General features: G+C 48.4%; 1 protein-coding gene and 1 non-coding gene across 2 annotated transcripts in view; both read right to left on the reverse strand.

The window, feature by feature from the left end:
• PANK3 (pantothenate kinase 3) overlaps positions 1-13153 on the reverse strand; it is a 288950-nt gene that overhangs the window by 245522 nt on the left and 30275 nt on the right. The gene's annotated exons all lie outside the window — the stretch shown is intronic.
• TRNAD-GUC (transfer RNA aspartic acid (anticodon GUC)) lies at positions 9356-9427 on the reverse strand. The gene has a single exon. It is a non-coding gene; the product is annotated as a tRNA-Asp (tRNA).

The raw sequence follows: 13153 nt of genomic DNA on the forward strand, positions 1-13153 counted from the left end.
GCCGCTCCCTACCGCGCGGGGTAATAAATAAAGAGCACATCTCTGGGAGCGCCGTACCGTTGCGTTCCCAACTGTGCTGCGTTAACCGTCTGTGTAATGCCTTCCTCCTCCTTTCGGGGCTTGCTGATTTACAGTGCCTGTGCGGTAGGTCGCGTGCCTGCCGTCTCCTTCACTAGTCTGCAGGTTTTGGGGATGTTTTTTGTTGGGTTTGGGGTTTTTTTTTAATATTTATTTTGAAGAGAGCAGCCTGGCCTAGAAGCGGAATGGGATGTTTCTCCTGTGTTATGGGATTAACCTGAGCGAAGGTTTTGTGCAGAGACTGTTCAAACAAAAGAGGTCTCCAGGACTCAGATTAGTCAGTTACCTGAGGAACATCCTCAGAGAAACCCTGCTCCAAAGGCACTTCTCTCCTGCCTTATCCACTCTCTAAGCAGTGACAGGGATGTACAAAAATCCTCTGCCACATACCCGTTCAGTTACATGCCTGGAAATAGCACCCACACAAGTATGTTCTTAATAAGAGCATGCTAGGAGAAGTAGAGGCACACCCAATCATTACATTTAGGTTTCCTCCCCATTTGGGACGTGAGAATGGAATAGATTTACAATGGAAGCCGCAGCATATGTACAAAAAGCAAATACCTGACACGTAGTTCAGCACTGACGAAGCTCCTTAGCAAAGTCAGTCCTGGAAAAGAAAAGCAATTAATGGGGAGATAACCTGAATGGAAGGTGACTATGAATGACTGCTGGACAGGCTTCACACATCCACCATTTCTATTTCTGGCAGCAGGTTTGGGTCTGATATCTCACAGGAATGAGTTTTGATGGTATTTGTTGAAGGGAGTTCAGCGCACAGCAACACTTACTGGGCTGCTCCAGCACACGCATCGCCGACACACGCGCTCGTCTATACCTCAGCTGATAAATCACCAAACCCCCACAGCTGGATGCTCTTCACCGAGCACACAACTGCATCCAGGGGAGGTCTGAGAGCACCACGGGAGTCTTTAAAGCTGGTTCCTTATGTTGTGGCCTGATGCTGCAAACATGCGTCCTGATTAAGACAACTTAATTAATGTCCCTTAGCGGAAGGAAATCCAAGGACTGAGACGCAGCTGGTGACAGGCACAACGACTGCTCTGAGGCTGTGAACTGCAGCATGAAGCATCCCCTCCTCAGAGCCGCCACGTGCTTCAGGCCTGCAGAGCAGACCGGGTAGTTCTCAGCCACATGTAGCGCATTTGACACAACAAACTTATATGCGTGGCTGGTTTTTTGGCCTCTATTTCTAAGATACTTGAAGTTAGTATCATGATGAAGAGAAAGCACTCAGTGTGTGCTTCCATTTCAAAAAGTTTTTTTGGTTTTGGACAAATGCAATCCCCAGATATAATTGCAGGTGTATCTGGGCCAAACAAGTAGCCGTTCCCCACTCCTCCCTGCCAGGGAAATGCTTGGAGCGGTGAGCTCATCCTGCCCAGGACAGTTTGCAGACACCTCCCTGGCCGTGTTCAGGATGCATTACAGGGAATTACTCTTCCACGAAGATGAGACTGAATGTGATGAAGGCATTTAGGTTTAAAACTGACTGACGTAAGCAGCCACCTGAAGAGTGAAGGCAGACACAAGTACCCGCAACTTATGCAAGAGGCTGGTTTCCATCCCGGAGCCTGGTGAGCTGCGTGGGGGGACACACAGACACCCTGAGTACTCCGAGGGCCACCGGACCCACAGCAGCTGGGGGCATCACACAGCCCTTAGACATGGCTGCTGCTCAGAGGAAGGAAAAAGCATCACGAGCAGCTGGGACAGAGACAGCAAAGTAACAGAATTATGTTCATTTCAGTTTGCTTGATACATTTTATGTCACCTCCCACTGTAGTTATGCTGGCAATGCCTCTAACTAAACCCAGAGGTCTTTAATATTAAAGAGCTATTAGATGCATTTTGTGCCACCTGCAGAGCTCTGCTTCAAGCCTGATCCTGGGGAAGCGTGGTTTTCCTTCTGCCGAAGAGAAAAGGTCATGCGAGTTTTAAAAGGGCAGGAACAAGCCAGCAGAGGAACACTGGTCATCGCCGACGTGCCTCCTCCCCACGGCAGCTTTTCTCCCAGACCCATAACGTGCCGCGAACTGCCGGCGGCAGCTCTGTGCAGCCCCTCTGGTGCGGGCAGTGCCGCGGGCAGCGCTGGGCAGCCGGCAGGCGCTGGCCGTGGCTGCTGCCTGCACCGAAGGCGGCGAGCCGCTCGCACGTCCCCCACGGACGGCCGACACCTCCCTGCATGGAGACAGCACGCGGTCCTCCCGAGAGCGCAGAATGACCTTCGGGTTTGGTGCCGCTAAGCAATCCCAGCCACAGCAGCGCTGGCATGCTCCCGGCATACTGCACAAACTTGGTTTGCTTCGTGTCATTTTTAACTTGATGCCTAATGAGCCGGTGGCAGTCACCTACAACTTCATGGAGATATCGCAGCTGTAAAGAAGAAAATCTGTTTCATAAAGCCAAAAAATCAAGAACGAACAGTCAGGCTATTCACATAAAGGAACTAAAGTACCTCCCATTGTCTCCCAGGCACAACCCTTAAACATGAGGCACACTAAAAATAAAGCTCTGGCTAGGAAAAAGCAGCAAAGTTGCTCCACATTCCTAGAAGCTTCTCACATCCACAACTCCGCCTTGGGACTCCTGCAAGGGCTGAAACATTTCCCGAAACATCAGGCCATTTCAAGATGAAGCAAACATCCTCACTCAGCAGATGCATTCAGGTAACGCTAGCGTTTTTAAATTACCCAGAATGGTAAAACAACATATTTGAGCAAAAAAAAAAGCCAACAACTAATCATTAGAGTTGCTGCAAAAATAATCTGAACCTGTCCATAGTATTAAAGGCCAAGATACAATTATTTTTATGTACCATTTAGCATCTCCCTTGTGGAGAACTCGAGCGTTTGTGCATCTGGATTTCATCTGCACCCGAATGAGACCGCGGGTGTGATGTTTTAGCTTGAGCTGGCTGCAGCTGGTAACCATGTGTTTGGATACTGCGCCTCTCTCTCAGAAATATTTAAAGGGGTGTGTGAGCATGTGCATAACTGTTAAAAAAAGATAATTAATGACTTAAGAGCTAAGGTTAAACTTGAGTCATTCTTTTGCCCAAAGAGACAGCTTTATTAGCCAGCACAGAAGAGTATTTCTTCACAGTTAAATAAAAAATATAAAGTTTGAAGATAAGTGGCTTATGATTTAGCCAAAGGCCTCTTACAGCACTCAAGGCACGCTGTCAGAGCGAGCCAAGAAATGTCCTGCGTCTGTCTGCAGCGGGCAGGCACTGAGCGGCAGGGCTGGGCATCGGCATCAAAACATGCTGAAAGTCTCGAGTAAGAAGGATGTCTGATTCTTCCTTACACGCAAAATTTGGCCACCTCAGCTGCTAGATACCAACATAAGAGATTTCCCTCCCATCTCTAGTCTAACAGCTAAAGCTGTCATTTCCCAAAGCAGACCACGCCAAGGGAGAGGTTTCACTAGCAGAGGGAGGTTATAATTAGATCAGATAACCCTAGTTAATGTTCACACTCAGAGCAAAGAGCAAACCTGCTATCTGTTGAACATGACATTATTTACAAATACCATGGTGGTAAAAGCAGCCTGTATCTCTCTTACCCCCAGTCATATTCCTCTGTTACAAATAGCAACACGGAGGTCGCTTCTTTCCTCCTCGAGAGGAGTGTTCAACCAAGATTTTAGGATTAATTATATAAGGCAGGAACAAACAGCACTGTGTTACACAACGGAGACAGATACATTGGCAGTTGTGTGTTCTTGGGCAAGTCAGCTGTCACTTCCGAGGACTGCCTTTACAGAGAAATTAAAGTAGCAATTGCATTTAGTTAAATCAGTCTGAAACATCCACAGGAAGACTTTGGTCACCCGTTGTAAGCTTATTACAGTGAAACGAATAAACGTCCTCCTGCGCTGCGGGTGCGACCCTGACCAGCCAGCCGCCGGCTCTCCCACGGGCGCTGGAACTCACCACCCTCCGGACAGACCCTCCGTGCGGTGGGATGGGGGCTGCGGTGCTGCACCCACTGGATTGCTCAAGTCGGTGTCTCCTATTTCGGATTCGTTGCCTCCAGAAAACACAAGGCAGCACATGCTGTCACCTGTATGCCAAACCAGGTGGGACGGCAGGCATCAGCAGAGAGCCTGTGGAGAGCTGCAGGACCTAAAGTCAGTGTCACAGAAAGGGCAAAAACGAGCAAATGGTCACACCCAGGCTAACGTTCCCATTCCTTCCCAAGCAAACACACGCTTCCCTCATGGCAAAGGCGAGAGACCTTCAGGGAGCAATGAGCGAGAACCAAGCTACCGACCGCAGCATCGCAGCCCTCCCACTTCTGGTACCTCTGCAGGGACGAGACGTTTCACAGCAGGGGAAGGGCAGACCTGCATTAGCTTTACTCTAGGGAGCACATAGCCTGGAGCGTCGACAGCTGGAAAAAAAAAAGAGTCCTGAAACGGCCCAGGGCCAGAGCTGCTAAAATGAGGAGCGCGCTCAGCCCGTCCATGTGAAAAGACCTGCCGGCATGATGAACTTGCAAAGGTTTGTCTCCCTGCTCCAGGACAAGCTGTTGCTCCCACAGCTGAGCTGCCATCAGCAGCAAATGCTCACCTCCTCCCCATAACCCTTCTCCCCACTTCCTTCACTTGGAAAAGCTTATGTTACACAGTACATTCCCAACATACAGAACCTGGAAATAGTGTAGTTATTTGTAGTTTATAAACACAAAGTTTCATTTAATACCTTTGTGGAAAAATTGTGGAAATCAATGGAGCTCATATAATGGAGCCCACTGAAGCCAGGGTACTCTCACATGATGGACAGCTGGTTGTTCATCAATTCTTATTTGTCAATCAACTTGTTATTCTGGCACCCTTAAGTTATGGATTTCCTTTTAAATGATAACTGTCATATAGGTTTGGTTATTTCAAATTTTGCTTTGCCATAATTGTTCTGTGGAACATATGAAACTTCTACACCAGGAGAACAGCAGACAGCTTTCCAATAAGGCTCGGAGTCTGTGCCAGCACAGGGATTTTCACGCTATTTTAAGCATTTACAAGTTGTCTCAAGCCTTAAACGATAAAAACATCAAGTAGTGAGAGTGCACTGAACTCAATATTTTGCTATTCAGCTAGCCTAGTGGGAACATGCTAGTGCAAACATTTAAATGTAAGCACCAGCTGGAGGCATTTCCTTCGGCTGCCGCCACGAGGCATTAACCTGGTGTTAACCAGAACCGCTGGATCTGTGTGAAGGCAAGACCCGGGAGCCGCTACCCTAGAAGGAAAGGCATTAGCTACAGCCAGGGTGCTGTTACGGTGAAGGAACACAGATCCGCTTTAATAATAGCACCAGGGCTGAAGGTGACAACAGATGACTTAAAAGGACCAATGGCAGGTTTTGCGGAAACAATTGAGAGGCTTAAAGAAGATTTTATTAAGCCTAAATCATTAAAGAAAACTTGTTTGAGCAGTTTCACTTCATCACCCTGCCAAGGACAGGGTTTGTGGGGAGAAGAGGTACAAATTGCCCAGGGTTACAGAAGAGCCCGTCACATATCCGTGACACCTCCCCCTGCTCTTTCAGCCTATTTATGCACCTCACGTCAGGCTCGCAAGTGCTTTTACTGGCACCGCTGGTCAGATAATTCATTTGTGTGTGACAGAAACACAGCCGTACCAAGCACAGCGGGCATTTAGTCCTGGCTGGACCAGCTCACCCACCTACAAACCACGCTCACCCCATCCCAGCCCACCCTCGGGCTCGGCTGCAGCCCGGCGCCGCAGGCACCGCTGCAGGTGTTGCGAGAAGCGCCGGGCTCCAGCTGGGCCAGATCGGAATTCAACGAAACGCTTATGGGCCTGATGAGCACCGGACTGTGTGCGCTGCCGGCGCCAACCTGAAAAATGCAGCGCTGCAGGCGCTCAGCCTTTGCAGGCTTTCAGGAGTATCTACAGACAGAGATAAGAAACTGGAACGGATGCAGTGCTCACCAGACCTACACCAGCAATTCTGCACGCTGAGGAATGACTAGTGACACGCTGGGGAGAGGCTGTGCCCTGCAGAGCTGCTCTGGGGGGGTGTGAGGGAGTCACCTGGTAAAAAAAACCAACACCTTTTTTAAAAAATAGGGATTGGAAAATAATATTTAAAAAAAAGAAGGCATGTTTTCCAGCAATTTACCCAAAGAGTATCCATAGCCAAGTAGCAGGGAAAGCAGAGTCCAGAGCTGAAGGAATGATTTATTCAATTTCTTTTTAAAATAAGATGCCCTCAGTTTCCCAGGAAATTCTCTAAAAGGACAATATTGTGCCAAAAACCCCCAGCTTTAGTTTTCATAGTCTCAGAGTGATACATTTATAAGCCTGTACCAGGATAAAAATTGACAGCTCAAGAGGATCACCATGTTTCTGAAGACAGAGAATGAAGAGCTGAGAAACAAGTTATTAGAGCCTGAAACAGATATTCCCTTCAAGTAAAATACTGTTGTTGTATGCGTGGGAGTAGGGGGGGTTACGAGAGCAGTTGTGTATTTCTTCAGAGAACACAGGCATTTGAATGAAATCGGCAATGATACTATAAACTAGAATCATATTTCAAATAAACATGTAAGTGACAAGTGTTATTTCAACACGTCTAGTTTCTTATCTGTTGAAAGAGCTGTTAAGAAGCCTCTCTAAAAGCGCCAGAATTTTTTTGCTCCAGCATCACTTTCCATCGGCACGAGCTGCAGTGACAGGGCAGGAGGCTTTTAAGCGTGACATTTCTTTTAGTATTTTGTTGACACCTTTTGGTTTGGAAAAATCCATTCCAAATCCTACAATCCAGCAACTAAAGTGACTAGAGACTAGCGATGTGTTAATCAAATATTGCCAGGAGTGACCAAAAGCCTTATTGTGCCGTCAAATCGCATCGTAACATGGTTTTTTATGTTAAACTGCATGTACTAAACGTGAGAGCCCACAAAGTGTGAAATCTAACTTTACCATCAACATTGCATCTGCTCATGAAAGGTAATCTCTACGCCAGTGCTTCACCTTTCAAGAAGCAAAGGCTTAACCTTTCCTCCAGAGCCGCCCCATCGGTTTATACTCACGTCACGCAGAACTTGCTGACAGCGGGAGCATGAACAGCACCACACACCGCGCTCGCCGACACGTCCTGCAGCAGCTGCACGAGCCTGCTCTGAGAGAAATTAAACACATTTCTTTAAGTCACTTCAGGTTTCAGATCATATACGCTCACGAGCAGGATCATTAAAGAGCAGGTGCTGCTGTCGACTGTTGCTGCTCTCCCCAAGACAGTGGTGGAGGTTCCCCAGGCCTGGCTCAGGGGCGCAGCACCCCGTGTCCTCGCCTGTGGTGGTGGGCTGCGGGGTGGGGGCACAGCCCAGGAATGCCCCAAACCCCAGCATCCGTGCAAACGCTCCCAGATCGAGCAGGTGTCCCAGGATACCGTCTAGGTTGGATAAAACATAGTTTAACAAAACTTAGCAAATATATTTGAAAATAACCTCAGAACTAAGCTGAGACAGGTCCACTACTTTAGTGGGTTCAGCCTCCCAGTGAAGCCCACCTGCAACCAACCAGCACTTCTAGGAGAAAGAGTTGCAGAAGCCAGCACAAACTAACAGATGATCAGTAACGTGGTGATTGAAGCAGGTTTGGATTTCCTTGCTCCAGAAGAGCTAGATCGACCTCTGCAAGTACAGCTGAAGGACATACAAATTTTCAGGGAGAAGCTCTAGAACTGGGGTTATAGCTGTGACTCCCATTGCAAACACATTGCTTGCAGTAAAACAATCAATCCAACAAACCCTTGCTCATCAAGAAACTTGAATGTAAGCATTCCTTCTGTACAAGATGTTTAATAACTCTCCCTGAAAGTTACCAAAGACATTTGCCAAGAAGCCTGTGACTCAAAGGGTGTGTGCTGCAGAGACCCCCCCTGCCTCAAGCGGGACGTGCAGCTGACCCAGCCTGGATTCACAGTTTCAGTTCCAGCATCTCACATTTTCAGTCCCACGTCCTAGTATTCATCACCACCTGCAAAGGTGATGAAAACTCTAGAAGAAAAAGCGAGAAAACTCTAAAAGAGGCGGTGGGATTAGCTCAGGCACGCGGATGCCGGCAACCACCAAACACACAACCCGGCACTGTCATCCCCGACGTGGTACCCACCGGGCCTGGCCCCAGGAGCCTGCCGAGATCCACGCCACGCTCCTTCAGACTGGCACCAAAGGTTTTGCATGCAGCACTGTCTGGGCTTCACAGCAGAGCCGATCCCTGGTTTACCAAGTTTATATCCCTAGGATCCAGCTCGGAACAAACGTCAGCACTGGGCCCGCAGTAGCAACTTCTGCAGCTGCCAGAAGCCAACGCACCGCGGACCAGGGTTTGCTCCAAAAGCAAAGGCGGCCACGCAGGTTTCGCAACAGGCAGCTCGCTTCTGACAACAGCTAAGCTACCGAAGCGGTGTAGCTTTTTTTTTTTTTTAAGGAGAACCTCTTGGAACTATGAGGAGTCATATATGTTTACCAGTCTGGTTAAAAAACCCACACGGTTTTCATGTGGAAGTTTGCTTTCAAAAAAGTGTTTTGGTCAATGTTTAAATGCCTCCAATGGTTGGCATATAAATTTAATAGTGGAGGAGACAATAAGGAGATGCAGACTGGAAATAAGGTACCAAATTGTAACAACAAGGGCAATTTAGGTCTCACACAAATTATCAAGGGTCGTCATAGATCACTGGATATTTTTAAAACTTAGGGTTAGATTTCGTCTGGAGCAGGCACTAGAGTCAGCTCAATCGGAAATGCATTTCGGGGAGCATTACCGCCCGTGTTAGGCAGCGTTCCTAGCGTAGCACCACGAAGGTTTCTGCTCCGCACCTAACCGAGCCCCCCCTGCCCCGAGGAGGAGGAGGAGGAGGAGGAGGAGGAGGAGGGGAGCGCTGGCTCTAGCAGCGGGGGGGCCCCTCGGCGCCCACCCCATCTCAGCCGCACCGCCCGAGCCCTTCCCACCGCCCACGGCTTCCCCACGAAGTAACCCCTCCGCGCCTTCGGGCACCCGGCGTCCCTTCGCCTCGCACGCGTGGGGCAGAGCGCAGGTTCCCCCCCGAGGGGCCGCTCTTCTCCCCGGGCACCCCCCCGCCGCCCGGTAAGGCGCACAGCTCTCCTCTTTCCCACGCGCGGGATCCGTTACCGGACGGACAGAAGGACAAATAAAAACCGATCGCAGAGCGGCGGGGGGCCGCGGGGCCGGGCAGGGGAGGAAAAGGCGACGGCCCCTCCCCGTCGGGGAATCGAACCCCGGTCTCCCGCGTGACAGGCGGGGATACTCACCACTATACTAACGAGGAGCGGGAGCCCCACGCGCAAGCGCCTTAGTTGAGCGACTGGGACGGCGCCGCGGGCGCGTCGGTGGCCGCCCCCGTCACCCCCGTACTGGTGCCCTCGGGGGGCCGGCAGTTTTCTCTGCTGCCCCTCTACTTCTCTTGCTGCAGGTCACTGTGGTTGCTGCGGCTGCAACAATCCAACCTTGGCAGCACAGAGAGGCCGCTCAAAGTACCGGGGGAGCGACTCTTTGCCCTGCCTCGGCCTCTCTGCGGCGCGCAAGCTCTGCTCGCACCCACTGTGTCGAGAGCTGAGACCGTCTGTGCCATTTCAGCTGAAAAGGTGCTCACCACAAAGCTTCCTGTGTGAGGGCCGAGCTCGGGCTTCAATATTTACGTTTCAAACGTACACACGCACATACATATACATCCATACTATGTCTATAGGATACACACTTTAAAGAACATGTAAGCTCAACTCCAATACTTATTGCAGCAGTCTAAGTCCACAATCACTGCTCTGTTGGTATCAAAGCAAGTCAGGAGATTGCATTTATGTATGTAAGAACGTGATGCTGCATTGTATCCACTTCCATGGAAGCAGCATGTCAGAGTCTGAGTTAAGATCCATCTCTAACAGCAAAAATTAGAAAAAAGGGGGTTTTTTTGGTGAAGATTCAGAAATGTTTCTCTCCCCTTCCAAACTGCTGCCAATTCCAGAAAACCAGGCAATACACACTGAGAATACAGGGAAAACTCAATAGAAGAGACTTCACTTCCAGATTTCACAAGAGCTGAAGAAGTTAAAGGAAAACATAGAATCATAGAGGTTGGAAAAGGCCTTTAAGATCATCGAGTCCACCTGTAAACCTAAAACTGCCAGGTCCACCACTAAACCATGTCCCCAAGCGCCATGTCTACGTGATTAAAAACCACATGGGGTGAGCACCTAGTGCCACTGTCATCGGCTACAGGCAAGAGGGGACTCCCACCCATCCTAATCAGTCGTATCCAGCTGTAGGTAGGGGAAATCACCACGCTGAGGCAGCACCTATAGAGCCATGGGTGGGAAATGAGCTGTTATTTTTGTGTCAAGATTAATTTGGGGTTTGTTAGTTGATACAGAGGAAATGGACATAGAGCCAAAGCGCAACCACAGCTAGTGAACTGTCACCAAACAGCTTAAAATTAATACTACATTAATTTCCCAGGCTGGAACATGCTGTGGAGTGTTTTGTAACCTTATCTGTGTGCTAAGGGAGCCTCCCGCATACTGCAATGTTTGCCTAAAGCTCTTCTCCGTCTGGCAGCGAAGCTGTTTGCATTGGCAACTCTCTGCCCTCCTTCCCCGTGCGAGAGAAGAGCAGCTGAAAATGGAGAACTTGAAATCACATACCTTTTATGAGATCCCCAGAGGTCCCATTCTCACCCCATCAGAGCAAAGAGCAGCAGTATTTGGTGTGAAAGATGTTTATAACCTCTACAATACATTCCTGGTGGAAGCTGAAACTGATTTTTTTAAAACTGTCCCATAGCAGAACTAATATCTGTTTGTCTGAAGGTTTCTTTACTCCATCCTTCTCCATGTCATCAGTTTTCCTGGGGTAGCAGAATCAAACCCTAATCCTCAAAGGACATGAGAACTGCAGGACTGAAGTGTTTTCCTGTCTCATGTAGGTCTCAGTTTGAGCTGACAAACAAATACCCATAAAGTGCCAGACAGCTGGGGTGTTAACTTAGAGGTAGCAACAGATTAATTGAGAAAAGCTGAAACAGCTATGGCCTCCAGCTGTCAGCTCTACACCTTGTGCAAATGATGGCTAAAGAGCCTGCAAGGCTTCTGAACTGATCCCATTTGTAAGTTTACAAACAAAAGGTCTCATGCTGTTGAAATTCATCACCTTTTCCAGTAGATCAGAAACCAATGTTAAGCCTCAGCCTAGTGCAGGACCTCTGGCCAGAATGCCCTGCCTGCAAGTCACTCACACCAACACCTGTGAGAGAATGAATTTGGGAGGGGCAGGTGGGTAACGTAAAGCAGACTGGTTTCCAGAGGATGGGGAATGGTGGCTCTCTTAAAAACTGGCTGCCATTAAATACCCCAAACTGAAAGATGACTCAATTGCAATTTAAAAATAAGTAAATTTAATGGCCAGAAAAGAGATGAGGTTATTAGCTTTTGAACACTTGCAATTCCCCTAGTACCAACTTACAGAGTCTTAGCGACGATGGGGTTTTTTGTTTGTTTGTTTGGGTTGTGGCTTTTCCCCTCCTTATCCTCTGTGGTAAGAACAGGTGTGCTCTACTCGGGGTAGTTGTGCACACCATTAGCTCAGCAATGTGTTTTACCTTCATGAAGGTAAATCCTTTTCTAAAACCTCTGCTTCACCAGGGACAAACAACTAACAGCAACGTACTTGGTGGGAAGAAGGAAATGAGGAATCCATGAGTAGGTCGGTGTTGTCCAGCACTAACCTTGTCACAAGTCCCAGAGCTGGCTTCAGAACAGCAATTCAGCATTCCCCATGCCCTGCGAGCAGCTCTCCAACAGTGACCTGAAAAGTCTTTCCTAAGTAAGGCCTTTTCCTCTTAGTTTTAAATTACTGATGTAAATCCTTGTACTTCCTACACGTTCCCTGGGAAATCTTATTGTCTACTGTCAAACGACATCAATAACTCTCCACGGGTAGCAAACCAGCAAAAGCCTGTGATAGAAAAAGTACATAAACAGATTACATCAGAGACAACTCATTAATTTGCATATCTGGACACATGGGTTATGAAAGACTCACAACCTTTTATACATTTAGTACAGCCCCCTCAGAAAAGTGAGAACACTGTATTACTCACAGATGGCAGGCTGATCTCCAAGCTAATAAGCAGCCATAAACCTGTAGGTCTTGGTTAAGATTTTAAATCAGATTCTCCCGTTGTAGGGTGTTCCTTAAGTGAAACATAACTCCACGGAAATTAAACACAGAACTGAGCAAAGCCTCTCAACTTCCCCCTAGCAGAGGTTACACTTCTCCAATGTACCCATCAGCCTGAAATGCTGAAACAAAACATCCTTTCTAGTAAGAAAAGTTAGACAGGTAGGTGATAGGACTGCTAGGGATTGTCCTGGAAAGAGGTCTATCTACCCAAACCAAGAAAACGCAGAATGCTCTGGTTCCTGTTGTCCTGAGCAAACTGTAGGGATGCATGGCCTCTGGCAGGAACTTGCCAGGGAATTCAAATGAAGTGATAAGCTATAATAAATTGATCATAACAGAAAAGCGATAAGGGGCTGTAAACTCAAAGCAAAGTCAAATACTGCAGATGACTGGAGTTAACAGCTAGCACTGCTTCCAGGTCGATGACACTGACTTAGAGTACTTTTTAGAAGCAGCAAACTTAATTTGCTGCGGTCAGTTCCTCCAGTGACACCTCTCTCCCCTGCATCTCTAATGCCACTGATTTGGGTATTAGCCCTTCACATTCACGGTGCAGAGCCCCTCTTCTTATGTTCCCTTGCTAGCAACACCTGCTCCCTTCCTGCTTCCACGCATGCATTCCTCCGCTGCCACCAGTCTCTGAAAACCAGTCCCTGAAAACCACTCCCTGGCCAAAACTCAGGGCCTTTTGCCTGGATACACCTCACCCCAATATACCGCTCTCCTTCAACAGAACCACCCTGTGAAACCTAGTAACAAAGGACACAGAAGAGGCTATGGTAGTCAGTACCTTCTTTGCCCCAGGTTCTCACTTTTAAGG

The sequence above is a fragment of the Harpia harpyja genome, chromosome 20, assembly GCF_026419915.1.
Source record: "Harpia harpyja isolate bHarHar1 chromosome 20, bHarHar1 primary haplotype, whole genome shotgun sequence".
NCBI lineage: Eukaryota > Metazoa > Chordata > Aves > Accipitriformes > Accipitridae > Harpia > Harpia harpyja.